This window comes from Pelodiscus sinensis, chromosome 31 (assembly GCF_049634645.1).
Source record: "Pelodiscus sinensis isolate JC-2024 chromosome 31, ASM4963464v1, whole genome shotgun sequence".
NCBI lineage: Eukaryota > Metazoa > Chordata > Testudines > Trionychidae > Pelodiscus > Pelodiscus sinensis.
Window position 1 is genome coordinate 10,453,870 of NC_134741.1, and position 4,178 is coordinate 10,458,047.

The window sequence follows — 4,178 nt, forward strand, 5'->3', positions numbered from 1 at the left end:
GCAGGAAACGAGGCTTTTGTGTGACTCACATCTCAGGTGGGAGGGACCCTCACTGACCCCAGAGTGTGACTGGTCCTAACAAGGAATTTGCCCTGAAAGCAGCAGAGCTGGGGCAGGACAGGGAGTCCTGGGAGATGAAGCAGCTGGAGGGAGCCAGGAGAGCAGAGGCCAGCCTGAGAGCTGAGAGTCAGAGGTGCCCACTCCACTTTCCCACCACAGGTCCCATGGTGTAAGGGGCAGCACTCAGGACTCTGAATCCTGCCATCTGAGTTCAAATCTCAGTGGGACCTGCTGGGGCCGAGCAGATTGGTACAAGTTTCAGGTGCTTCAACTTCTATGCACTGAGGTTCAACACAGAAAATTTTGTTCCTCTTGCTGGGTGTCTGAGACCCCTGGAGCTCCATCTCCAGACTGAGCAGGCAGGCGGGAAGGGCCTGATGCCATCATAGCTGAAGGGCAGGTCACCCGCTCGGCCCCTGAGCTCAGCCCCTGCTGGAGGCAGCTAGACAGTGTGAGCGGGTTAGAGGGGGGATTGGGGGAAGGGTCTTGGGTCCTGGCTCCCAGTCATGCACCTTGGCACAAAGACCAACAGCCCCTGCACAAAGTGCATTGTGGGAATAAGAGTTGGGGCAGCAGGAAAGGGGCTGGCCCCTCAGCACCAGGGCACAGGCAGGAGAAGGTGGGAGTGAATCCTGCTACCTCTGCCGTGGCTTGGCCCACGAGGGCTGGGGTTCAGTAATTTTTCACCCCAGCTTTGTGGGAGGCCAAGTAGGAAGGGGCCACTGCAGGTTCACAACCTCCTGGCCTGCTGTGTCTGTGGAAAGGGGGGAGAGGACACACACTTGTCACTGGGGAACAGGGCGCATGGATCCCACTAGTTCCTGCAGAAAATGAAACAGGCTGAGCATTTTAAAGAGAACAGGCCAGAGCCCTTCTCCTGTCCCTGGAGAGATGGAAATGGGGCCGTTCCGTGTGGGGAAAGAAGTGGGTGTGTCGGGAGGGGGGTTCGAGTTCAAACCTCTCCACAGACCAGAACCCCACATTAGGGGCAAGAAAGAGTCTTGAGTCAGGCAGTGGAGAACACTTGGCTCCTGTTATGCTGTGATGGGATATTAGTAATCTTTTTGCACACAGCCTGGCTAGCTCAGTTGGTAAAGCATGAAACTCTTAATCTCAGGGTCATGGGTTCAAGTTGGGAGCTGAATCAGGCAATTGAGAATGCTTGGCTCCTGCTGTCCTGTGCTGGTGTAGAAAACTTGGGGTAGCCATGCTGGCTAGCTCAGTTAGTAAACCAACATACCTTGTAGGATCATAAGTTCAAGCCCCATACTGTGCCGTGCTCTTCTTTAACTCACCTTCTCAGTCTACAAGCAATTCACTCTCAGCTTTCACTAGGCTTTTAGAAAGAAAAAGTCTAGTCCTGGGGTCCAGCTTTAGTAGAACCGGAGAGAGAACAAACTGCAATTTCCATCTTCTGAGGAGAAGGGAAGAGGATTTTCTTCTCCTCAGTTCTAGCCACATGAGCCCAGGGAGGAGAAAAAACAACCCTCCGCCCGCTGATTGTCCCCTGTCAGCTTCTGTAGTTTCACCTCCTTCCACAGCAGCTCCAGCTTTGAGCTACAAATCTCAAGGGGCTGGTGAGGAAATGAGGAGCTGGCAGCTCGGGTTAGTGGCTTCCCTGAGAACAAGAGGTGGAGTGTTCACAAGGTGCATTCCCCTCCCTTGCAAAGCAGTTTTAGAAAGAGCTAGTAACAGAATAGTCAGCCAAGTTCCACCAGCAAGTTTCACCCTTCATGTCTGTTTTTGTGGTGTAGTGGTTATCACATTTGCCTCACATGCAAAAGGTCCCTGGTTCAAAGCCAGGCAGAAATTGAGGGTCTTCTTTTATTGCCGCTCCCCCCTTGGTGCCCGAGTACGTGCAGCTCCTGCTACTCATACTGTGCCTGGGATAAGCCCAACTCCCATGCAATGGGGGGGGGGGGAGGCTGACATAAGCTGAGAATGCCCCTTGGTGCCAGCCTGGGGAAGCCAGATGGGTGAGGCCAGGCACCCGATGGACACTTGTGTCTTATCCTCTCCTGCCCTCGGAAGCAGGTGTATGGGGCCGGCTTCTCCTGCTGCTTCCCTTGTGTGACTTCCCCAAAGAGGAAGTGAGGCAGGAATGGGGCAGAGGAGGGAAGCCAAGCTGAGGGGGGCAGGACAAAAGCTCAACATTTCAGTGGGACTCAGTGGAGTGACCAGAGACCCCACCCCCTCTTGTTCTGCCAAATTCTGTGGGGTAGGGCTGGCTGTGGGGAGGCAGAGTCCTCAAAATCCAGCTTTTTTGGCTTCCTTTCCTGCAGGCTCCCCCGAGAGGGATTTGTGCCCCCTGCTGTGAGTCTGAAAATGCCTGCCCTCCTAGCAGCTCTGTCTCTTGTAGGGCAGTCTGGGAGGGGCTGGGGCCCTTGCAATGCAGAGTCAGGCCTACGCGTGGCTGCAGACAGCAGCAAAGACGTCCAAGAGGAGAAGGCTGAAAATTCAGCCTCAAACGTGCTCCGTGCTGTGGTCCTGTAAGGCGACCTTGACCCTGCAGCGCTATTTCGGGGTACGAAAGCATCTGTAATATCTACCCTGTGTGTTAACAGTGCCCCGTTATTTTGAAATACAATGGGCTCGCTAGTCCAACCTCCCTGTAAACCTCATTCCATGAGGAGGAAGGGACATTTCGGAATAGCAGGTTATTTCAAAACGTGGTGCTGTGTAAACACCGAAGCGTTTTTCAAAATAAGATGAAAATGACAACTTCTGTAGCTCAAAATGTTTACCATATGTCAACCCTCTGTCTACGCTGAACCCTAAACTTGAAATCAGATGCTACATCAGGGCTCTGTTTGCACTAGAGAGACAACACTTTAGTCCAGGGATCACATCTGCTCTTCCACAAAATTTTTCAGAAGAGCAGACATGCTTTTTTGGCATCTCTGTGAACTTCATTTTATGAAGAAGGGATGTTCCAAAAAAGGGTTTTTTTTCCCCACATTTGTCCCAGTGTAGACAGACCAAATGTCGGAAAAGCCTCTTCCAAGTAAAGAAGCAGAAAAAGCTATGCAAACTGGGGTTCATAATTTGCCCAGCTTTTTCAAAAGGACAGTGTAGTATAGACATAGCTTGAGTGTTGCACAGCACTGGTAGGAGAGATGGAGGGACGAAAGAGCACGTGGGCACTTGCAGCCTTTCAGAACAGCCCTTACCTCCACGCTCGCTGGGGTCTGCTGCGAACTGTCTGGACTAAAGCCCATCCTGGTGTCAGCCTAAGGATTTCTTGTTCTGTAAAAGCTGCCCTGGAAATGAGGAAGCAGCTAAAGTGACTCTGGTGGGATTTGAAGCCACAACCTCCAGCCACCCCATCCATGTTTCTGTGGGTGCTAGTGTCTCACCACACCATGAAACCAGACTGGAGATAGACACTGTCAGTAAACTCATATCGGAAACGCTCCTCTGGATGCTGGGCCCACCAGAGCCGTGTGCCCCTGCCATCTGCCTGCTCCATGGACATCTTCCCATTGCAGAGCGCGCCGAGCCAGACTGTGACTAGACAGCCCGTCTCTGGGCATGCAGGGGCTACGTCTACACTGCCGGCTTCTTGCTCAAGAATGGCCGTTCTTGCACAAAAACTTGAGGAGTATCAACACTGCATGCACGTTCTTGCACAAGTAAATTTACGGCAAAACGTAGGAAAAGAGGGCTTCTTGTGCAAAAGTTATTCCTCTCCCCATGAGGAATAAACCCTCTTGTGAAAGAGCTCTTGCAGAAGGTAGTATGAATGGGCAACAGGGCTTTTTGTGTAAGTAACCTCTATGGCTAAAATGGCCATCAGAGCTTTCTTGCACAAGAGAGTGTGCACACTGCCACGGACATTCTTCTGCAAAAGCACATGGTAGTATGGACGTGCTCTTGCACAAGACATTTTGCACAAGAACTCTTGCACAAAACAGTTCTTGTGTAAGAAGCCTGCAGGGTAGATGTAGCCAAGGGGTGTTTGGGTTTGTTACAAGCACTGAGCTTTGTACAACAGCCCAGGGAACATTGTGAAAAGCCAAAACCTACCCGCCCTGGGTGTCCCTGGCCAGCCTGCGAGTGGCACAAAGGTTCCTGGCAGTGCTGGCTTTGGGTAGCTTGAAACAAAGCTTCACAGCTCA

The 4,178-nt window shown here is 52.0% G+C and overlaps 1 non-coding gene across 1 annotated transcript; it reads left to right on the forward strand.

The window, feature by feature from the left end:
- Positions 1–218: 218 nt before the first annotated feature.
- On the forward strand, positions 219–290 carry TRNAQ-CUG (transfer RNA glutamine (anticodon CUG)). The gene has a single exon. It is a non-coding gene; the product is annotated as a tRNA-Gln (tRNA).
- Positions 291–4,178: the final 3,888 nt, after the last annotated feature.